Source organism: Aquarana catesbeiana, linkage group LG08, assembly GCF_042186555.1.
Source record: "Aquarana catesbeiana isolate 2022-GZ linkage group LG08, ASM4218655v1, whole genome shotgun sequence".
NCBI lineage: Eukaryota > Metazoa > Chordata > Amphibia > Anura > Ranidae > Aquarana > Aquarana catesbeiana.
Window position 1 is genome coordinate 1826451 of NC_133331.1, and position 24175 is coordinate 1850625.

At 54.2% G+C, this 24175-nt stretch overlaps 1 protein-coding gene across 1 annotated transcript in view; it reads left to right on the plus strand.

Annotated features, from left to right (window-relative positions):
• Positions 1 to 15117: 15117 nt before the first annotated feature.
• MLF2 (myeloid leukemia factor 2) overlaps positions 15118 to 24175 on the plus strand; it is a gene marked incomplete in the record, with an annotated part of 43214 nt that continues 34156 nt past the window's right edge. The window contains 2 exon segments of the mRNA XM_073595388.1: positions 15118 to 15415; positions 15468 to 15704.

A 24175-nucleotide genomic window follows, 5' to 3' on the forward strand; every position in this document is an offset into this window, starting at 1 on the left:
AGAATGAACCCCATTGAAGTCTATGGGAGCGGAACAGGAAAAATCAAAAGTGCCCATTTTGAAGGCTTATATGCAAGTTATTGGCCATAAAAAAGGTATGGGGGTCCGGGTACTGCCCCGGGGGACATGTATCCATGCAAAAAGAACTTTTAAAAAAAGATTGTTTTTAATAATGCTTAAAGTGAAACAATAAAAATGAAAAATTCCTTTAACTATTGTGCCTGGGGGTGGGGGGGTCCCCTTAGTCTGCCTGTAAAGTGGCACATCTGTACCATGTATAGAACCTGCTGCAGCATAAATGACATTTCTAAAGAATAAAAATTACATTGATTTTCCCTGCAAGCTTTCTTTATTTAGTAAACAACGTCTAGGGGAGCCAGTCTTTATGATGAGGCCACAATGTAGTACATGAGGAACAAGATTAGAGATTTTTTGGATAAATTCTGGTGTCTCCTCCACAGACTTTGGATGGAAATAACAAAGTTTTGCACCACAGTGAGCAAGCCTTATGTGAGGAAGCCAAATTATAGCAGACCCAGGCCAAGATTAACAATTTTTTTTTTAGATAAAGTCTCGTGTCTCTTTCACAGACTTTGGATAGAAGTAACAGGTGTGGAAAAATTGGTCTTTGGGTGTCGGTGGTGCCTACACACCATAACCTTCTAGAGGTAGTCTTGATGAAAGCAAGAATTGGCCATGCTGTAAAAAAAAATAATTTGAAACCCCTGTCACACAGTTGCGGAAAAATTGGTCTTTGGGTGTTGTTGGTGCCTCCACACCGAAACCTTCTAGAGGTAGTCTTGATGAAAGCAAGAATTGGCCATGCTGTAATAGAATTAATTTGACACCCCTGTCACAGAGTTGCGGAAAAATTGGTCTTTGGGTTGTCGGTGGAGCCTTCACACCGTAACCTTTCAGAGGTACTCTTGATGAAAGCAAGAATTGGCCTCGCTGTAAAAACCTTTAATTTGACGCCCCTGTCATACAGTTGCAGAAACATTGGTATTTGGGTGTTGTTGGTGCCTTTCCCCTGTAACCTTCTAGAGGTGCTCTTGATAAAGGAAGAATTGGCCTTGCTGTAAAAAAAATTAAGTTTGACACCCCTGTCACACAGTTGCAGAAAAATTGGTCTTTAGGTGTCAGTGGTGCCTTCACACGTAACCTTCTAGAGGTAGTCTTAATGAAAGCAAGAATTGGCCATGCTGTAAAAAAAAATTAATTGGACACCCCTGTCACACAGTTGCAGAAAAATTGGTATTTGGGTGTTGTTGGTGCCTTAAAGCGGAGGTTCGCTAAAAAAAAAAAATATTACAAGCCAGCAGCTACAAATACTGCAGCTGCTGACTTTTAATACACGGACACTTACCTGTCCAGGGAGCCCGCGATGTCGGCAGCCAAAGCCGATCCGTCCTTTGGCTCTTGGCTGCTGCCGCCGCCATCCTCGGTGAGGGAATAAGGAAGTGAAGCCGTGCGTCTTCACTTCCTGGTTCCCTACTGCGCATGCGCGAGTCGCGCTGTGCGCGGGCATTCAGTGCTGCCGGAGGTTTTGTGACAGATAAAAGAGCACTTCTGTCCACAGACTCCGTTGACTGGCTGATATTTGTAAAAATGAATCAGTCCTGAATTAGCAGCAGCGATCAAGCCCCTGATGCCAATGTCGCTAATTAAGTGTTATTGGGATCGCAAATCTCTGTCTAGGCTGCCTAGCTTAGTGGGTGTTGATTTTCTCTTGATTAAATTTTTTTGGTGTACGTTTTATGGGCACAATTAACACCCAAAGACCAATTTTTCCGCACCTGTTTGACAATTTTTTACAGCAAGGCCAATTTTTGCTTTCATCAAGACTACCTCTAGAAGGTTATGTGTGAAGGAACCACTGACACCCAAAGACCAATTTTTCTGCAACTGTGTGACAGCAGTGTCAAACTTCATTTTTTTTTTTTTTACAGCAAGGCCAATTCTTGCTTTCAACAAGAGTACCTCTGGAAGGTTACGGGCTTAAAGTGGAGTTCCACCCAAAAATGGAACTTCCACTTTTTGGATTCCTCCCCCCCTCTGGTGTCACATTTGGCACCTTTCAGGGGGGGAGGAGGGAGCAGATACCTGTCTAATACAGGTATTTGCTCCCACTTCCTGGCATAGATCACCGCGGAGCTTGCGGTGACCTACGCCACTTCTGGCGCCTACGCTCTCCTCCACCGCTGGGTTCTGTGAGACACAGAACAGAGTAGGGACCAGAGAGGACTTCGGAAAGCATGTTGGATGCAGGGCAGCTGGGCAAGCTCTGGCCAGTGGTCTCTTCTCATGACCCAGTAACCCAGTGGATCATCAACTGGAAAGCTCTCCATCTCTGTTTTCGCCCCTAGATAATCTTTCACCATTTGATACAGACACTGCCAATGGGATTTTGAAGCCGATAGCCCTGGGCGACGAGGACTAAAATTATTTTGAAATGCATCACTGAGGTGGCCCCCTTCTCCACTGTTCCTCCTTTGACCAAAAGATGCCTCAAAACTAGCTTTTTCATGAGACTGTAACCTACCAGAGTCTGGAAAGGCATTACATAAACTCCTCTTTAAGGTATACTAAAGATATTTCATCCTCTGATCCTCTGTGAGGACGGGATGAGTTCTGAAATTTTCTCCTTGGAACAGTGGTCAAGGAGGGTTGCCAACCAATAGTGATCCTTCTCCCTGATGCCACTAATTCTAGGGTCCTTTCGCAGGCTTCTCGCACTGCAAGTTTGCAGAGGCAGAGTCCTCAGGGTCACAGAGGATTACATTATCTGGAACTGCCTCCTCCCAGCCACGTACTACTCCCAAGGGTTCTGGGGATAGAAAACCATCTGTTAAGGGTTGACTTATGTCTTGCTCTGCTTCAATGCCTCAAAAACTGCCAGAATCCTCCTCTTTCTCCTCCTACCTCTTCTCTTGTGTGTTGTGTGGCATCGCAAGAATGGTGTCTGCATAAAGTGGGCCTTGAGAAGAAAGGAAGTCCTTCTCTTCCTCCCGTTGCATTGCCTCGAAGGGCCCTGTCCATAATGCCATGCAGAGTCTATTCCAGCAGGAACACAACAAGGATTGTGTCACTGATGCATGCATTGTCACGGCTCACCATCCTTGTGGCCTCCTCAAATAGTGACAGTACAGTGCATGCATCCTTCATCCTTCATCAGCAGCCATTGGCGTGGGGAAAAAAAACTGAGCCGGCCTCAGCCATCGGGCAGCGTGTTTGAAGATAGATGGACATCGTGGGACACTTTTTTCTTTTTTAATAAAGGACTTGTCAAAAAGTGTCCCACGATGTCCATCCATCTTCAATCACGCCACTGATGGACCAGAAAAATAGCAGAAAAAAAAGCTCCACCAAGATGAGAGGCCTCCCGCCGACTGCTGTCTCTTGGCTGTAACAGCTGTTATATAGGCAAGGGCAGGGCCACCCAGTGATGTAAATGAGTGACCCCGCCCCTTCTGACATCATGTGGCGTCAGAGGGGCGGGATCATCCGGTTACATCAGCAGATGGCCCTGCCCTTGCCTATATAACAGCTGCTACAGCCAAGAGACAGCAGTCGGTGGTATGCCTCCCACGGAGGCGGAGCTTTTGTTTTTCTATCTTTCTGGTCCGTCGGGCGGCGTGATTGAAGATGGATGGACATCGCTGGACACTTTTTTTTTCTTTTTTAATAAAGGAATTGTCAAAAACTGTCTATTGTGGTTTTTACTTTTTGACACTTTTTTTGGTTGGATGGGTAGGGGTACAATGTACTGATACCCATTCACATAGAGGGGGGGTGGGATCTGGGGGCCCCCTTATTAAAGTGGGCTTCCAGATTCCGATAAGTCCCCCACCCGCAAACCCCCTATAACCACCGGGCCAGGGTTGTGGGGACGAGGCCCTTGTCCCCATCAACATGGGGACAAGGTGCTTTGGGGGACCCCAAAGCAGCCTCCCTATGTTGAGGGCAAGCAGCCTGATATGGTTTAGGAGGGGGCACTGTGACAGGTGGGAGGGTAGTGTGACAGGGCAGTGTGACAGGGCAGTGTGACAGGTGGGGAGCAGTTTGACAGGTGGGAGGGCAGTGTGACAGGTGGGGGGCAGTGTAACAGGTGGAGAGCAGTGTAACAGGTGGGAGGGCAGTGTGACAGGTGGGGGGCAGTGTAACAGGTGGAGAGCAGTGTAACAGGTGGGAGGGCAGTGTGACAGGTGGGGGGCAGTGTAACTGGTGGGGGGCAGTGTAACAGGTGGTAGGGCAGTGTGACAGGTGGAGGGGCAGTGTGACAGGTGGGAGGGCAGTGTGACAGGAGCAAAAATTGCTGTACTTCTTCTATTACCGTATTTATTATTATTATTATTATTATACAGGATTTATGTAGCGCCGACAGTTTACGCAGCGCTTTACAACATTAGGGCAGACAGTACAAGTACAATACAATTCAATACAGGAGGAATCAGAGGGCCTGGCTCGTTAGAGCTTACAATGTAGGAGGGAGGGTCAAGTTATACAAAAGGGTAATAGCTGTGGGGGATGAGCTCATGGAGAAAATAGTGCAGTTGTTAGATGGAGGCAGGATAGGCTTCTCTGAAGAGGAAAGTTTTCAGGGATCGCCAAAAAGAGGACAAATTTGGAGACAGTCTGACAGATTGGGGTAGGGAATTCCAGAGGATGGGCGAGGCTCGGGAGAAGTCCTGGAGGCGGATATGGGAGGAGGTGATGAGGGAGCTAGAGAGCAGGAGGTCTTGGGAGGAACGGAGGTGGCGATTAGGTTGGTATTTTCAGACTAGGTTAGTGATGTAGCTGGGGGCAGAGTTGTGGATGGCTTTGTAACTTATTGTTAGTATTTTGAATTTAATTTGTTGGGCGAGTGGTAGCCAATGGAGTGATTGGCAGATAAGGGTAGCAGACACTGAGCGGTTTGTAAGGTGGATGAGTCTGGCAGCAGCATTCATTATGGACTGAAGGGGGGAGGAGTCTATTTAAAGGTAAGCCAATGAGGAGGGAGTTGCAGTAGTCAAGGCGAGAGATAACCAGGGAGTGAATCAGGAGCTTTGTGGTTTCATTGGTTAGAAAGGGACGTAGATTAGAGATGTTGCGGAGGTTGAGGCGGCAAGCTTTGGAAAGGGATTGGATGTGGGGCTGAAAGGAGAGTTCAGAATCCAGGATAACACCTAGTACCCAGACATGTGGGGGATGGGTGGATGGTTGTGCCATTGCTCTTGACAGAGAAGTCAGGGGAAGAGGCACGTGGGGGAGGAAATATTATAAGCTCGGTTTTGGACAAGTTGAGTTTGAGGAAGTGGTGTGACATCCATACAGATATGTCTGTTAGTAAGTTAGTGATGGGTGAGGAGACTGATGGAGTGAGTTGAGGGGTGGAGAGATAGATTTGTGTGTCCTCAGTATAGAAATGATATTGAAAGCCGTGAGAGGCTATCAGCTGACCCAGGGAAGAGGTGTAGATTGAAAATAAAAGAGGTCCAAGAACAGAACCTTGGGGGACCCCGACAGAGAAGGGAAGAGGAGTGGAGGAAGTAGAATTGTAAGTGACACTGAAGGTGCGTTGGGATAGGTAGGATGAGATCCACTGAAGAGCACAGTCATGGAGACCGAGGGAGTAAAGTTTTTTGAGGAGGAGGGGGTGGTCAACCGTGTCAAAGGCAGCTGAAAGGTCCAGAAGTAGGAGTACAGAATAGTGTCCGTTGGTTTTTGCAGTTAGTAGGTCATTTGTGAGTTTTAGAAGAGCAGTTTCTGTGGAGTGTTGAGGGCGAAATCCAGATTGAAGGGGGTCAAGAAGGTTGTTTTTAATGAGGTGGTCACTCAGTTGGTTGTAAACCAGACGTTCAAGGAGTTTAGAGGAAAAGGGGAGCAAGGAGATTGGGCGTAGGTTGTTAAGATTGGTAGGGTCCAAGGACAGCTTTTTAAGTATGGGGGTGGCCAGTGCATGTTTTAGAGCATCGGGGGAGATGCCAGAGGTGAGGGAGAGATTGAAGATGTGGGTTAGAGAGTGTAGGATGGGGTCAGAGGGCGACCGTAGCATTTGAGAGGGAATAGGGTCCAGGGGACAGGTGGTTAGGTGGGCGATAGAAAGGAGTTTAGCAACTTCATCTGTAGTAGTAGATTTGAATAGGGGGAGTGTCCGTTGTACCTGTTGACATGGGGTCTTAGCTGGGGGAGATACCTGTAGAGTAGAGATTTCATCACGGATTGTATCAATCTTGTTTTTGAAGTGATTAGCGATCTCCTGGGCAGTGAGTAAGTCAATGGGGGGAGGCGGTGGAGGACAAAGTAGAGAGTTGAAGGTAGAGAGGAGTTTACGGGGATTGGATGAGAAGGTGTTAATAAGAGTTGTAAAATAGGTTTTCTTGGCAGTGTGGAGGAAAGAATAGTATTTTTGGAGGGCAGATTTGTATTGGTTAAAGTCTTTGAGAGACTTAGTCTTGTGCCACAGACGCTCAAGAGCGCGACTACGTTTTTTTGAGACTTTTGGTGTCAGCTGTTTGCCAGGGTTGTAGGGGTCGAGGCCTGATTCTGCGTGTAGTGAGGGGAGCGAGCTTGTCCAGGGTGGTGGACAGAGATTTATTGTAGATGGATGTGGCTTGGTTGGGGCAGGACAGGGGAGAGATTTTGTCATAGAGGTGGTCAGTAGCAGAATAGAGGAGACAGGAGTTGAAGTTGCGAAAGTTTCTACGGGTGATGGTTAGGCGATTGGAGGGAAAGGTGGTGGAAGACAGGGGGAGAGAGAAACTAATAAGGTGGTGGTCGGAGAGAGGAAAAGGATTGTTTGAGAAGTTGCATGGAGTGCATAGGTAAGAGAATACAAGGTCAAGAGTATTGCCATCAGAGTGAGTAGAAGCCTGTACCCATTGCTTCAGGTCAAATGAAGAGGTTAGACTAAGAAGTTTAGAAGTAGCAGGAGTGTTTGTATTAGCAGGGATGTTGAAATCCCCGAGAAGGATTGTGGGAATATCCGAAGAGAGAAAGTAGGGTAGCCAGGCAGAGAACTCATCAAGGAAAGTTGATAATGGTCCAGGGGGCCGGTAGATCACAGCAATTCTTAGGGAAGTAGGAGAGAATAGACGTATACAGTGGGCTTCGAATGATGAGAGGGAAAAAGAGAGAGGAGGGTGAATAACCTGGAAGGTGCTCTGGGGGGATAGGAGGAATCCCACTCCACCTCCCTTACGTCCATTAGGCCTAGGGGAGTGAGTCCATTGAAGGCCACCCTGGGATAGGGAAGCAGGAGAAGGGGTGTCATATTCGTGGAGCCAGGTTTCGGTGAGAGCAAGTAGATTGAAGGAATTAGTGACAAAGAGGTCATGAACAGCAGTGAGTTTGTTGCAGACAGAGCGGGCGTTCCAGAGGGCACAGGAGAGAGGGAGGCTGGTGTTGGGAAGAAGAGGAATGGAGACTAAATTGTGTAGATTGCGACTACTGCCAGAGGGTGATGGTGATGGGTGTGTTGGGCACAGTTAAATAAGGGGGATCCGGGGTTTGGGGAAATATCTCCAGCGATTAGGAGCAGCAGAAGAGTGAGGGAGGTAATATGAGAATATGATTTGTATGAGGGGACATGCTTCAGTATCCTGGGGGGTTTGTTAGCAAGTGGGCTTAGAGTTAGAAAGAGGTGATGAGTGCAGTAATAGGGGGAGGGGAGAAGTGGGGGTGACATGTACAGATTGTGTGGTGGAGCAGAGGGATGTAGAAAAGAGAGTTTGAGGAGAGAGGGAGCAATTGTGAAAAGGAGGAGAGGTAAAGAGAGCATGTTTCAGAGGAGGTGAGATAATATGAAAATGAGGTCACCTGCAGTCGTTTATAGTTAGCTTTGTGCAAATCGCTGAAGTGCAAGAGCAGAAGTGCCACTTATTTAAAGAACGCCACTTCTTTGGAAGAACCCCTGTATGTGCAGTCCCCCTATTATGTGCGATTCCTAGAACGCCAGCTCCGCCTAGTGGGCATAATGAGTTTTTTTTTTCAAGAAATACCTCACTCAGGAAAAAAGGGGGTGGGGAGGGGACAATGCCACACCCTCTTCTCTGCCCAGAGAAGCCAATAATCAGAAAGAGCTTAGAGCATATAACGTTTATGTAGTGGTACGTGAGTTGAGGAACAATCTCCAGAGAGATTAACCAAGAGAGATTATTGTGGAACCTTAGTTCCACAATATTCTACAATTGGCCGCCTCCAAACCATCCAGGACATGAAATGTCAATCTCTCCTCTTCTGGAAACCTTCATTTGCCTCCCTCTTGAACAGGTCCCTGTCCTCCTCTGGATACTACCTTGTCTGCCCTCCTGGGCACGCCTATCCATCCTCTCCTAAAAATGTCCCTCTGTTCCCTCCTGAACATGCAATTAACCTCTCTTTAAAATGTCCCTCTGTTCCCCCTGTAGAGGTCAAGTTGTCCTCTACTGGACATGTCCCCTTGTCCTCTTCTTAACACTTCCATCTTTCCTGTCTTGGACACTTCCATCTGTCCCCTCCTAGACACTTACCTTTGTTCTCTTCTGGACCCTTCCCTCTGTCCTCTTCTGTACCCTTCCCTCTGTTCTCTTCTGGACACTTCCCTCTGTCCTTTCCTGGACCCTTCCCTCTATCCTCTCCTAGACACTTCCCTCTGTCCTCTCCTAGACACTTGCCTCTGTCCTCTCCTAGACACTTCCCTTTGTCCTCTTCTGGACCCTTCCTTCTGTCCTCTTCTTGACCCTTCCCAATGTCCTCTCCTAGAGACTTCCCTCTGACCTCTTCTGGACCCTTCCCTCTGTCCTCTTCTGTACCCTTCCCTCTGTCCTCATCTAGAGACACTTCCCTCTGTCCTCTTCTGGACCCTTCCCTCTGTCCTCTCCTAGACACTTCCCTCTGTGCTCTTCTGGACACTTCCCTCTGTGCTCTTCTGGACACTTCCCTCTGTCCTCTTCTGGACCCTTCCCTCTGTCCTCTCCTAGACACTTCCCTCTGTGCTCTTCTGGACACTTCCCTCTGTCCTCTCCTAGACACTTCCCTCTGTGTTCTTCTGGACACTTCCCTCTGTCCTCTTCTGGACCCTTCCCTCTGTCCTCTCCTAGACACTTCCCTCTGTGCTCTTCTGGACACTTCCCTCTGTCCTCTCCTAGACACTTCCCTCTGTGTTCTTCTGGACACTTCCCTCTGTGCTCTTCTGGACACTTTTCTCTGTCCTCTTCTGGACACTTCCCTCTGTCCTCTCCTAGACACTTCCTTCTGTCCTCTCCTAGACATCTCCCTCTGTCCTCTCCTAGACACTTCCTTCTGTCCTCTCCTAGATACTTCCCTCTGTCCTCTCCTAGACTCTTCTCTCTGTCCTCTCCTAGTGTCAGAAAACATGAATCAGACCGAGACAGAAGTACAGTTAAATCACACTTGTTTAATAATAAAAGTAAATAGAACAGATGTAGTCAAAACATAGCCAAAGTTCGGTAACCGGAACGGATAGTCAGACAAGCCAGAAAGTCGGGGAGCCAGGATCCAGCGTAGTGGAACAGCAAGCAGGACGACTTCTACTGGACACGTCCCACTGTCATCTCCTAGACAGGTCCCTATATCCTCTCCTGAACACGTCCGTCTGTCCTCCCCGGACACGTCCCTATATCCTCTCCTGAACACGTCCGTCTGTCCTCTCCTGTGCACATCCCTATATCCTCTCCTGAACACGTCCATCTGTCCTCTCCTGAACACGTCCGTCTGTCCTCTCCTGTGCACATCCCTATATCCTCTCCTGAACACGTCCATCTGTCCTCTCCTGAACACGTCCGTCTGTCCTCTCCTGGACATGTCTGTCTGTCCTCTCCTGAACACGTCTGTCTGTCCTCTCCTGGACACTTCTGTCTGTCCTCTCCTGAACACGTCTGTCTGTCCTCTCCTGGACACTTCTGTCTGTCCTCTCCTGAACACGTCTGTCTGTCCTCTCCTGGACATGTCCGTCTGTCCTCTCCTGGACACGTCTGTCTGTCCTCTCCTGGACACGTCTGTCTGTCCTCTCCTGGACACGTCTGTCTGTCCTCTCCTGGACTCGTCTGTCTGTCCTCTCCTGGACTCGTCTGTCTGTCCTCTCCTGGACTCGTCCGTCTGTCCTCTCCTGAACACGTCTGTCTGTCCTCTCCTGGACATGTCCGTCTGTCCTCTCCTGGACACGTCCGTCTGTCCTCTCCTGGACTCGTCTGTCTGTCCTCTCCTGGACTCGTCTGTCTGTCCTCTCCTGGACACTTCTGTCTGTCCTCTCCTGGACACTTCTGTCTGTCCTCTCCTGGACACGTCCGTCTGTCCTCTCCTGGACTCGTCTGTCTGTCCTCTCCTGGACTCGTCTGTCTGTCCTCTCCTGGACACGTCCGTCTGTCCTCTCCTGGACACGTCCGTCTGTCCTCTCCTGGACACGTCCGTCTGTCCTCTCCTGGACTCGTCTGTCTGTCCTCTCCTGGACTCGTCTGTCTGTCCTCTCCTGAACACGTCTGTCTGTCCTCTCCTGGACACGTCTGTCTGTCCTCTCCTGGACACGTCCGTCTGTCCTCTCCTGGACACGTCCGTCTGTCCTCTCCTGGACACGTCCGTCTGTCCTCTCCTGGACTCGTCTGTCTGTCCTCTCCTGGACACGTCCGTCTGTCCTCTCCTGGACACGTCCGTCTGTCCTCTCCTGGACACGTCCGTCTGTCCTCTCCTGGACTCGTCTGTCTGTCCTCTCCTGGACACGTCCGTCTGTCCTCTCCTGGACACGTCCGTCTGTCCTCTCCTGGACACGTCTGTCTGTCCTCTCCTGGTCACATCCGTCTGTCCTCTCCTGGACACGTCTGTCTGTCCTCTCCTGGACTCGTCTGTCTGTCCTCTCCTGGACTCATCTGTCTGTCCTCTCCTGAACACGTCCATCTGTCCTCTCCTGGACACGTCCGTCTGTCCTCTCCTGGACTCGTCTGTCTGTCCTCTCCTGGACTCGTCTGTCTGTCCTCTCCTGGACACGTCTGTCTGTCCTCTCCTGGACTCGTCTGTCTGTCTTCTCCTGAACACGTCCGTCTGTCCTCTCCTGGACTCGTCCGTCTGTCCTCTCCTGAACACGTCCGTCTGTCCTCTCCTGGACTCGTCTGTCTGTCCTCTCCTGGACTCGTCTGTCTGTCCTCTCCTGGACTCGTCTGTCTGTCCTCTCCTGGACTCGTCTGTCTGTCCTCTCCTGGACACGTCTGTCTGTCCTCTCCTGGTCACATCCGTCTGTCCTCTCCTGGACTCGTCTGTCTGTCCTCTCCTGGACTCGTCTGTCTGTCCTCTCCTGGACTCGTCTGTCTGTCCTCTCCTGGACTCGTCTGTCTGTCCTCTCCTGGACTCGTCTGTCTGTCCTCTCCTGGATTCGTCTGTCTGTCCTCTCCTGGACTCGTCTGTCTGTCCTCTCCTGGACTCGTCTGTCTGTCCTCTCCTGAACACGTCTGTCTGTCCTCTCCTGGTCACATCCATCTGTCCTCTCCTGGACACGTCCGTCTGTCCTCTCCTGGTCACATCCATCTGTCCTCTCCTGAACACGTCTGTCTGTCCTCTCCTGGTCACATCCATCTGTCCTCTCCTGGACTCGTCTGTCTGTCCTCTCCTGGACACGTCCGTCTGTCCTCTCCTGGTCACATCCATCTGTCCTCTCCTGGACTCGTCTGTCTGTCCTCTCCTGGACTCGTCTGTCTGTCCTCTCCTGGACTCGTCTGTCTGTCCTCTCCTGGACACGTCTGTCTGTCCTCTCCTGAACTCGTCTGTCTGTCCTCTCCTGGACTCGTCTGTCTGTCCTCTCCTGGACACGTCTGTCTGTCCTCTCCTGGACACGTCTGTCTGTCCTCTCCTGGACACGTCTGTCTGTCCTCTCCTGGACATGTCCGTCTGTCCTCTCCTGGACACCTCTGTCTGTCCTCTCCTGGACTCGTCTGTCTGTCCTCTCCTGGACTCGTCTGTCTGTCCTCTCCTGGACACGTCTGTCTGTCCTCTCCTGGTCACATCCGTCTGTCCTCTCCTGGACTCGTCTGTCTGTCCTCTCCTGGACTCGTCTGTCTGTCCTCTCCTGGACACGTCTGTCTGTCCTCTCCTGGACTCGTCCGTCTGTCCTCTCCTGGACTCGTCTGTCTGTCCTCTCCTGGACACGTCTGTCTGTCCTCTCCTGGACTCGTCTGTCTGTCCTCTCCTGGACTCGTCTGTCTGTCCTCTCCTGGACTCGTCTGTCTGTCCTCTCCTGGACTCGTCCGTCTGTCCTCTCCTGGACTCGTCTGTCTGTCCTCTCCTGGACACGTCCGTCTGTCCTCTCCTGGACACGTCTGTCTGTCCTCTCCTGGACTCGTCCGTCTGTCCTCTCCTGGACACTCCTGTCTGTCCTCTCCTGGACTCGTCTGTCTGTCCTCTCCTGGACACGTCCGTCTGTCCTCTCGCGGGTTCCTTTGTTTTTAATGAGTTCATTATAATTGAAGGCGTTGAATTAATAATAGTATCATATCTATTTGAATTGTATATATTAAAGCGATATTAAATCCAAAACCAAACACACAATATATTGCAGCTCAGCACTCATTAGATCAGAATGTTTTTTTTTAGTTTATTAATAAATAAAAGAAGGAAATAAAAAATGAACACTGAGCAGTAGAATGAATGAAGGTCTTCAGAAAGATGGCGCCTGTGGGGGACACTTCCTCCGGCACGGTGTATAGATCTCCTTCTACTCTAGTGCGCGCTCTCGGAGTCACGTGACGAGGTAGGCCTCCTGTAGTCACTTGCGGAACTGCGGCTTTTTTCTCTCCACCTATCAGCATTGTCTGGCAGCCGCGCCCCTCGCCTGGCTCCGCCCCCCTGTCGCGCTGCATTTCGGGAAGAGGAAGCTGCGGAGCGCTCCGGTAGGGAGAGTGACGTGACGTCACATCCGCCGTGTGTGGTGTTATTATTGTTCCTGAGAGCGGAGCGAGGCGGAGGAGGAGGACCGGGTGAGTGAGGGGGAGGGGAGGAGGAGGACCGGGTGAGTGAGGGGGAGGGGAGGAGGAGCACCGGGTGAGGGAGGAGGAGGACCGGGGTGGGGGGTGAAGGGACACCGAGGAAGGGGGGAGGGGATGATGGAGGACAAACAGATGTGTGAAGGGACAGAGGAGAGACGTGTATGGATAGATATGGAGGATAGATGTGTGCAGGGATGGAGGACAGAGGAGGGGACGGACGGGGGACTGACATGGACGGAGGAGGGGACAGACGTGGACGGAGGAGGGGACGGAAGGAAGAGGGGACGTACGGACGTGGACGGAGGAGGGGACGGACGTGGACGGAGGAGGGGACAGAAGGAAGAGGGGACGTACGGACGTGGACGGAGGAGGGGACGGACGTGGACGGAGGAGGGGACAGAAGGAAGAGGGGACGTACGGACGTGGACGGAGGAGGGGACGGACGTGGACGGAGGAGGGGACGGACGTGGACGGAGGTGGGGACGGACGTGGACGGAGGTGGGGACGGACGTGGACGGAGGTGGGGACGGACGTGGACGGAGGTGGGGACAGAAGGAAGAGGGGACGTACGGACGTGGACGGAGGAGGGGACGGACGTGGACGGAGGTGGGGACAGAAGGAAGAGGGGACGTACGGACGTGGACGGAGGAGGGGACGGACGTGGACGGAGGAGGGGACAGAAGGAAGAGGGGACGTACGGGAGGGGACGGAGGAGGGGACGGACGTGGACGGAGGAGGGGACGGACGTGGACGGAGGAGGGGACGGACGTGGACGGAGGAGGGGACGGACGTGGACGGAGGAGGGGACGGACGTGGACGGAGGAGGGGACGGACGTGGACGGAGGAGGGGACGGACGTGGACAGAGGAGGGGACAGAAGGAAGAGGGGACGTACGGAAGTGGACGGAGGAGGGGACGGACGTGGACGGAGGTGGGGACAGAAGGAAGAGGGGACGTACGGACGTGGACAGAGGAGGGGACGGACGGGGGACTGACATGGACAGAGGAGGGGACAGAAGTAAAAGGAAGAGGGGACCGACGGACGGACGTGGACGGAGGAGGGTACAGAAGGAAGAGGGGACGTACGGACGTGGACAGAGGAGGGGACAGAAGTAAAAGGAAGAGGGGACCGACATACGGACGTGGACGGACGGAAGAGGGGACTGAGGAGGGGACGGACGTGGACGGAGGAGGGGACGGAGGAGGGTACAGAAGGAAGACGGGACATACGGACGTGGACAGAGGAGGGTACCGACGGAGGACTGACATGGACGGAGGAGGGGACGGAAGTAAAAGGAGGAGGGGACCGACGTACGGACGTGGACGGAGGAGGGGACGGAGGAGGGTACAGAAGGAAGAGGGGACGTACGGACGTGGACAGAGGAGGGGACGGAAGTAAAAGGAAGAGGGGACCGACTTACGGACGTGGACGGAGGAGGGGACGGAGGAGGGTACAGAAGGAAGAGGGGACGTACGGACGTGGACAGAGGAGGGGACGGAAGTAAAAGGAGGAGGGGACCGACTTACGGACGTGGACGGAGGAGGGGACGGACAGAGGAGGGGACGGAAGAGGGGACGGAGGTGGGGACGGACGTGGACGGAGGAGGGGACTGACGTACAGACGTGGACAGACGTGGACGGAGGAGGGGACGGATGTGGACAGAGGAGGGTACAGAAGGAAGAGGGACATACGGATGTGGACAGAGGAGGGTACCGACGGGGGACTGACATGGACGGAGGAGGGGACGGAAGTAAAAGGAGGAGGGGACCGACGTACGGACATGGACGGAAGAGGGGACGGAGGAGGGGATGGACGTGGACGGAGGAGGGTACAGAAGGAAGAGGGGACGTACGGACGTGGACAGAGGAGGGGACGGAAGTAAAAGGAGGAGGGGACCGACGTACGGACAAGGACGGAGGAGGGGACGGACGGAAGAGGGGACGGAGGAGGGGACGGAAGTAAACAGAGGAGGGGACCAACATACGGACGTGGATGGAGGAGGGGACAGACGGAGGAGGGGGTGGACGTGAACAGAGGGGACGGACGTGGAGGGAGGAGGGTACAGATGGAAGAGGGGACGTACGGACGTGGACGTAGGAGGGTACATACATGGATGGAGGAGGGGAATGACGTGGATGGGGGGTGGACATGGACGGAGGAGGGGACGGACGTGGACGGAGGAGGGGATGGAGGAGGAGACGGACGTGGACGGAGAAGGGGACGGACGTGGACGGAGGAGGGTACAGACGGTTGAGGGGACGTACAGACGTGGACGGAGGAGGGTACGGACGTGGACGGACATGGATGGAGGAGGGGACGGAAGTGAACGGAGGAGGGGACGGACGGACGGACATGTATGGACACAGAGGTGAGAATGGCTGTACAGACGTAAGGAGAGGACAGATGGACGGACGGACGTGGACGGAGGAGTGGACGGACGGACGTGGACGGAGGAGTGGACGGACGTGGACGGACGTGGACGGACGGACGGACGTGGACGGACGGACGTGGACGGAGGGACGTGGACGGAGGAGTGGACGGACGGGAGTGGACGCAGGAGGAGACGGACAGACGTGGACGGAGGAGTGGACATACGTGGATGCAGGAGGGGACGGAGGAGTGGACGGACGTGGATGCAGGAGGGGACGGAGGAGTGGACGGACGGAGGACAGATGAGAAGACGTGTATGGAAATAGAGAAGAGGACAGACGTGTACAGAAACGGGAGGAAGGATGATTGGTGGCTGGTGCAGAGGTGCCCCCCTAGATTGGTGGCTGGTGCAGAGGTGCCCCCCTAGATTAGTGGCCGGTGCAGAGGTGCCCCCCTAGATTGGTGGCCGGTGCAGAGGTGCCCCCCTAGATTGGTGGCCGGTGCAGAGGTGCCCCCCTAGATTGGTGGCCGGTGCAGAGGTGCCCCCCTAGATTGGTGGCCGGTGCAGAGGTGCCCCCCTAGATTGGTGGCCGGTGCAGAGGTGCCCCCCTAGATTGGTGGCCGGTGCAGAGGTGCCCCCTCTTAGATTTGTGACCATTAAAGAGACATTGTGCTAAAGATTACTGTTGAGGGATCCTCTGTTTGAGTTCAGAGTAGCCTTTCTTTGGAGGTCGGTGGAGAGGTGCAATACCTAAGACTTGGGGGGCTTTTGATAACCAGTGGGGATGGGCTCTTCCCCTCTTAGATTGGTGGCCAGTGGAGAGAACCTCTTTTGCCTTAGATGGTGGCCAGTGGAAAAAACCCCCTTTGCCTTAGATGGTGGCCAGTGGAGGGAGGCCGTCTCTTGGATTGGGGGGCCTGTGGAGGGAGGCCGTCTCTTGGATTGGGGGGCCTGTGGAGGGGGAGGCCCCTCTCTTGGATTGGGGGGCCTGTGGAGGGAGGCCGTCTCTTGGATTGGGGGCCTGTGGAGGGAGGCCCTCTCTTAGATTGGGGGGCCTGTGGAGGGAGGCCCTCTCTTGGATTGAGGGGCCTGTGGAGGGGAGGCCCCTCTCTTGGATTGAGGGGCCTGTGGAGGGGAGGCCCCTCTCTTGGATTGAGGGGCCTGTGGAGGGGGAGGCCCCTCTCTTGGATTGGGGGACCTGTGGAGGGAGGCCCTCTCTTAGATTGGGGGGCCTGTGGAGGGAGGCCCTCTCTTGGATTGGGGGGCCTGTGGAGGGGGAGGCCCCTCTCTTGGATTGGGGGGCCTGTGGAGGGAGGCCCTCTCTTGGATTGAGGGGCCTGTGGAGGAGAGGCCCCTCTCTTGGATTGAGGGGCCTGTGAAGGGGGAGGCCCCTCTCTTGGATTGAGGGGCCTGTGGAGGGGGAGGCCCCTCTCTTGGATTGAGGGGCCTGTGGAGGGGGAGGCCCCTCTCTTGGATTGGGGGGCCTGTGGAGGGGGAGGCCCCTCTCTTGGATTGGGGGGCCTGTGGAGGGGGAGGCCCCTCTCTTGGATTGGGGGGCCTGTGGAGGGGGAGGCCCCTCTCTTGGATTGGGGGGCCAGTGGAGGGAGGCCCCTCTCTTGGATTGGGGGGCCTGTGGAGGGGGAGGCCCCTCTCTTGGATTGGGGGACCTGTGGAGGGAGGCCCCTCTCTTGGATTGGTGCCCACTGGAGAAGGCCCACCTCCCCTTGGTGGTAACCAGTAGAGTTTGGTTGTCATTCAGTATCTGAGAACCCTTCAGGGACCTTCTTCAGTCACCCTGAAGGGGAAAGTGAATGATCTCCTCCTCTATTATTGGGGGCCCCTAATAATAGTGAGGGGTGTCTCATGTCTGACCCCTCCCCCATATCTGAGATTTGTAGATCGCCCTCTAGAGTTATTCTAAAGTATGTCCCTGAACAATGAACGTGTCTTGCTGTATCTGTTCAGTAATGGAAGCACAGCATGTGGATCCTGCCAGGAACAGTCACTTCCTGTACTACTCAGCACTCTGCTCCTTCCTCCTGTGCGCCTCCCTTGTGTGCAGATAAGGACCGGCTCACATCTGTGCCTTGTGTTTTAGGTCTGTTACCTTTTAGTTGTGTTTTAGGTTTGTTATCTTTTATGCCGTGTACACACGAGCGGACTTTCCGGCATACTTGGTCCAGCGGACCAGAGTCTGCCGGACAATCTGACCATGTGTAAGCTCTGGCGGACTTTTCCCAAAAGCCCGCCGGACCTAGATTTGAAACCTGTTTTAAATCTTTCCGTTGGACTCAAAGACTAAAAGTCTGCTCGTCTATATGCTGGTCCGACGGAGCAGATGTGACGCCAGGGCAGGGTATTGCATTTCGCGCTTGCTGCAATAGGAAAAACACATTTTCCTATTGCGGTGCATACCAGGCCCTTAGGTCTGGTATGGATTATAAAGGGAAGCCCCTACGCCGAAAAAACGGCGTGGGGGTCCCCCCTAAAATCCATACCAGACCCCGATCCGAGCACGCAGCCCGGCCGATCAGGAAAGGGGGTGGGGACGAGCGAGCGCCCCTCCCTCCTGAACCGCACCAGGCCGCATGCCCTCAACATGGGGGGGTGGGTGCTTTGGGGAAGGGGGGCCCTGCGGGGCCCCCCCACCCCAAAGCACCTTGTCCCCATGTTGATGAGGACAAGGCCTCTTCCCGACAACCCTGGCCGTTGGTTGTCGGGGTCTGCGGGCGGGGTGCTTATCGGTACCCCTACCCATTCACCTAGGGAAAAAAGTGTCAATAATAAAACACACTACACAGGTTTTTAAAATAATTTATTAAACAGCTCCGGGGGGGGGTCTTCTTCCGGCTTCGGGGGTCTTCTTCCGGCTTCGGGGGTCCCTCCGGTTCCTCTTCTCCCGGCGTCCGGTTGGTTCTTCTCCGCTCTCTTCTCCCGGTGTTCCAGTTCTTCGGCCGGCTCCTCCGCTGTCTTCAGGCCGCTCTCTTGCCAGCGGAGGTCCGGACTTCTGGACTTCTTGTCTTCTCTTCCCTTCTCCAGATGTTGACACGACGCTCTCTCCGGCTGGAATGCTCTCTGAGTGCTGCGTTGTGACTTATATAGGCGGAGACCCCGCCCCCTTATGTCACAGTCCCTGGGCATGCTGGGACTGTGACGGCATAAGGGGGCGTGGTCAACATCACCCGGTGACCACGCCTCCTAAAACGTCACAGTCCCAGCATGCCCAGGGACTTTGACATAAGGGGGCGGGGTCTCCGCCTATATAAGTCACAACGAAGCGCTCAGAGAGCAGTCCAGCCGGAGAGACCGTCGTGTCAACATCTGGAGAAGGGAAGAGGGAAGAAGACAAGAAGCCCAGAAGTCCGGACCTCCGCTGGCAAGAGAGCGGCCTGAAGACAGCGGAGGAGCCGGCCGAAGAACTGGAACACCGGGAGAAGAGGCCAGAGGGAGCGGAGAAGAACCAACCGGACGCTGGGAGAAGAGGAACCGGAGGGACCCCCGAAGCCGGAAGAAAACCCCCGAAGCCGGAGGAAGACCCCCCCCCGGAGCTGTTTAATAAATTATTTTAAAAACCTGTGTAGTGTGTTTTATTATTGACACTTTTTCCCTAGGTGAATGGGAAGGGGTACCATGTACCCCATACTCATTCACATAGGGTGGGATCTGGGGGCCCTCTTATTATAGGGGGCTCCCGGATTCCGATAAGCCCCCCGCCCGCAGACCCCGACAACCAATGGCCAGGGTTGTCGGGAAGAGGCCCTTGTCCTCATCAACATGGGGACAAGGTGCTTTGGGGTGGGGGGAGGATGCGGGGCGCTCGCTCGTCCCCACCCCCTCTCCTGACCAGCCGGGCTGCGTGCTCATATCGGGGTCTGGTATGGATTTTAGGGGGGACCCCACGCCGTTTTTTCGGCGTAGGGGCTTCCCTTTATAATCCATACCAGACCTAAGGGCCTGGTATGCCCCACGATGGGGCTCGCAAGGTGTCAATCTCACCGATAAAAGCAGCGACATTGACTTCCTTTTCTAGTCCTGTCGCACCCGAGTCACGTTCATAATGAACAGACTTGTCCATGTGTGGTCCGCCGTAACTCCGGCGAAAGACCATCGGAAAGACGGGTGGATTTAGCCCGCTGGAAAGTCCGGTCGTGTGTACGCGGGATACGTTGTGTTTTAGGTCTGTTCCCTTTTAGTTGTGTTTTAGGTCTGTTCCCTTTTAGTTGTGTTTTAGGTCTGTTCCCTTTTAGTTGTGTTTTAGGTCTGTTCCCTTTTAGTTGTGTTTTAGGTCTCTTACCTTTTAGTTGTGTTTTAGGTCTGTTACCTTTTAGTTGTGTTTTAGGTCTGTTATCTTTTAGTTGTGTTTTAGGTCTGTTATCTTTTAGTTGTGTTTTAGGTCTGTTATCTTTTAGTTGTGTTTTAGGTCTCTTACCTTTTAGTTGTGTTTTAGGTCTCTTACCTTTTAGTTGTGTTTTAGGTCTGTTATCTTTTAGTTGTGTTTTAGGTCTCTTACCTTTTAGTTGTGTTTTAGGTCTCTTACCTTTTAGTTGTGCTTTAGGTCTCTTACCTTTTAGTTGTGTTTTAGGTCTCTTACCTTTTAGTTGTGTTTTAGGTCTCTTACCTTTTAGTTGTGTTTTAGGTCTGTTACCTTTTAGTTGTGTTTTAGGTCTGTTACCTTTTAGTTGTGTTTTAGGTCTGTTACTATTCAACTCTAGAATGCATTTTACTGAACGCACATCACATTGTCCGTCATCTCATTATTGTTGGGGGGGCTGGGGGGTGCAGGATGAAATGAGCTTACGGATGGAAGTTGAGATGTAAAGTTATTACCGGGAGAGGGGGGAGGGTGAGCTGAGCTGCCTAATCACTGCTGGGAGGGGGGAGCAGAATGAACTAAGCTGCTGACAATGGGGCAGATTACTCCAGAGACGTCACTGAGGATTTGGTTTGACTCTCTTGCTGCTGGAGTTATTTTTTCGTTCAATATCCCCCCCCCCCCCCCCCATTGCCCAGGCCAATTTTCAGCGCTGTCGCACTTTGAATGACAATTACGCGGTCATGTAACTCTGTACACAGAAGACATCTTTATCGTTTTTTTATACAAATAGAGATTTCTTTTGGTGGTATTTGATCACCTCTGGGGGGGGGTTTATTTATTACTGAATAAACAAAAAAAAGACCAAAACGTTTGGGGGGAACAAAATGTTTTCCTTTTGGTTTTTTGTTATAAAATTTTGCAAATAAGTAATTTTTCTGCACTGATGGGGGAGCCGGTGAGGCTGCGCTGATGGGGGGAGCCGGTGAGGCTGCGCTGATGGGGGGAGCCGGTGAGGCTGCGCTGATGGGGGGAGCCGGTGAGGCTGCGCTGATGGGGGAAGCCGGTGAGGCTGCGCTGATGGGGGGAGCCGGTGAGGCTGCGCTGATGGGGGGGAGCCGGTGAGGCTGCGCTGATGGGGGGGAGCCGGTGAGGCTGCGCTGATGGGGGGGAGCCGGTGAGGCTGCGCTGATGGGGGGGAGCCGGTGAGGCTGCGCTGATGGGGGGGAGCCGGTGAGGCTGCGCTGATGGGGGGGAGCCGGTGAGGCTGCGCTGATGGGGGGGAGCCGGTGAGGCTGCGCTGATGGGGGGGGAGCCGGTGAGGCTGCGCTGATGGGGGGGCGCCGGTGAGGCTGCGCTGATGGGGGGCGCCGGTGAGGCTGCGCTGATGGGGGAGCCGGTGAGGCTGCGCTGATGGGGGAGCCGGTGAGGCTGCGCTGATGGGGGAGCCGGTGAGGCTGCGCTGATGGGGGCGCCGGTGAGGCTGCGCTGATGGGGGCGCCGGTGAGGCTGCGCTGATGGGGGCGCCGGTGAGGCTGCGCTGATGGGGGCGCCGGTGAGGCTGCGCTGATGGGGGAGCCGGTGAGGCTGCGCTGATGGGGGCGCCGGTGAGGCTGCGCTGATGGGGGCGCCGGTGAGGCTGCGCTGATGGGGGCGCCGGTGAGGCTGCGCTGATGGGGGCGCCGGTGAGGCTGCGCTGATGGGGGCGCCGGTGAGGCTGCGCTGATGGGGGCGCCGGTGAGGCTGCGCTGATGGGGGCGCCGGTGAGGCTGCGCTGATGGGGGCGCCGGTGAGGCTGCGCTGATGGGGGCGCCGGTGAGGCTGCGCTGATGGGGGCGCCGGTGAGGCTGCGCTGATGGGGGCGCCGGTGAGGCTGCGCTGATGAGGGAGCCGGTGAGGCTACGCTGGTGAGGCTGCGCTGATGGGGGAGCTGGTGAGGCTGCGCTGATGGGGGGGGGGGGGCTGGTGAGGCTGCGCTGATGGGGGGGGGGCTGGTGAGGCTGCGCTGATGGGGGCGCCGGTGAGGCTGCGCTGATGGGGGCGCCGATGAGGCTGCGCTGATGGGGGAGCCGGTGAGGCTACGCTGGTGAGGCTGCGCTGATGGGGGAGCTGGTGAGGCTACACTGATGGGGGGGGGGGGGGCTGGTGAGGCTGCGCTGATGGGGGGGGCGCCGGTGAGGCTGCGCTGATGGGGGGCGCCGGTGAGGCTGCGCTGATGGGGGGAGCCGGTGAGGCTACGCTGATGGGGGGAGCCGGTGAGGCTGCGCTGATGGGGGGAGCCGGTGAGGCTGCGCTGATGGGGGGAGCCGGTGAGGCTGCGCTGATGGGGGGAGCCGGTGAGGCTGCGCTGATGGGGGGAGCCGGTGAGGCTGCGCTGATGGGGGGAGCCGGTGAGGCTGCGCTGATGGGGGGAGCCGGTGAGGCTGCGCTGATGGGGGGAGCCGGTGAGGCTGCGCTGATGGGGGGAGCCGGTGAGGCTGAGCTGATGGGGGGAGCCGGTGAGGCTGAGCTGATGGGGGGAGCCGGTGAGGCTGCGCTGATGGGGGGAGCCGGTGAGGCTGCGCTGATGGGGGGAGCCGGTGAGGCTGCGCTGATGGGGGGCGCCGGTGAGGCTGCGCTGATGGGGGGGCGCCGGTGAGGCTGCGCTGATGGGGGAGCCGATGAGGCTGCGCTGATGGGGGAGCCGGTGAGGCTCTCCTCACACTGTGACAGCGCATGTCAATTTTTTATGTCACATGATATTGTACGGTTTATCAAGCACAAAATTTAAGTAAAAAAAAAAAAAATAGACTTGGATACATTTTAGGCCACACAAATGCAGAGTCCAGTCCTTCCCCCACTCTGTCCTAAATGAAGGAAAACTAATTTTCTCTGGATATACTTCTACAGTGAGGGGGAAAAGTATTTGATCGGCTTCTGATTTTGTGACAAAGAAACGATCGTCTATAATTTTATTGGTCGGTTTATTATAACAGTGAGAGAATAACAACAAAAATATCCAGAAAAACGCATTTCATAAAAGTTATAAATTGATTTGCATTTTAATGAGTGAAATAAGTATGTGAACCCTTCACAAAACATGACTTAGTAGTTGGTGGAGAAACCCTTGTTGGTGATCACAGAGGTCAGACGTTTCTTGGAGTTGGCCTCCAGGTTTGCTCACATCTCAGGAGGGATTTTGTCCTCTTTGCAGATCTTCTCCAAGTCATTAAGGTTTCCAGGATGACGTTTGGTAACTCAAACCTTCAGCCCCCTCCACATATTTTCTATGGGATTAAGGTCTGGAGACTGGCTAGGCCACTCCGGGACCTTCATGTGCTTCTTCTTGAGCCTCTCCTTTGTTGCCTTGGCCGTGTGTTTTGGGTCATTGTCATGCTGGAAGACCCATCCATGACCCATCTTCAATGCCCTGGCTGAGGGAAGGAGGTTCTCACCCATGATTTGATGGTACATGGCCCCGTCCATCGTCCCTTTGATGAGGTGAAGTTCTCCTGTCCCCTTATGACGGTGGGGATGTGGTATTCTTGGGGTCATAGGACCTCCATGTATGATGGTGGGGGATGGTGTTCTTGGGGTCATAGGACCTTCATGTAGGACGGTGGGGGATGGTGTTCTTGGGGTCATAGGTCCTCCATGTATGACGGTGGGGGATGGTGTTCTTGGGGTCATAGGACCTCCATGTATGACGGTGGGGGATGGTGTTCTTGGGGTCATAGGACCTCCATGTATGACGGTGGGGGATGGTGTTCTTGGGGTCATAGGACCTCCATGTATGACGGTTGGGGATGGTGTTCTTGGGGTCATAGGACCTCCATGTATGACGGTGGGGGATGGTGTTCTTGGGGTCATAGGACCTCCATGTATGACGGTGGGGGATGGTGTTCTTGGGTCATAGGACCTCCATGTATGACGGTGGGGGATGGTGTTCTTGGGGTCATAGGACCTCCATGTATGATGGTGGGGGATGGTGTTCTTGGGGTCATAGGACCTCCATGTATGACGGTGGGGGATGGTGTTCTTGGGGTCATAGGACCTCCCTGTATGACGGTGGGGATGGTGTTCTTGGGGTCATAGGACCTCCATGTATGACGGTGGGGGATGGTGTTCTTGGGGGTCATAGGACCTCCATGTATGACGGTGGGGGATGGATTTCTTGGGGTCATAGGACCTCCATGTATGACGGTGGGGGATGGTGTTCTTGGGGGTCATAGGACCTCCATGTATGATGGTGGGGGATGGTGTTCTTGGGGTCATAGGACCTCCATGTATGACGGTGGGGATGGTGTTCTTGGGGGTTATAGGACCTCCATGTATGACGGTGGGGGATGGTGTTCTTGGGGTCATAGGACCTCCATGTATGATGGTGGGGGGATGGTGTTCTTGGGGTCATAGGACCTCCATGTATGACGGTGGGGGATGGTGTTTCTTGGTTCATAGGCAGCATTCCTCCTCCTCCAAACACGGCAAGTTGAGTTGATACCAAAGATCTCGATTTTGGTCTCATCTGACCACAACACTTTCCCCCAGTTCTCCTCGGAATCA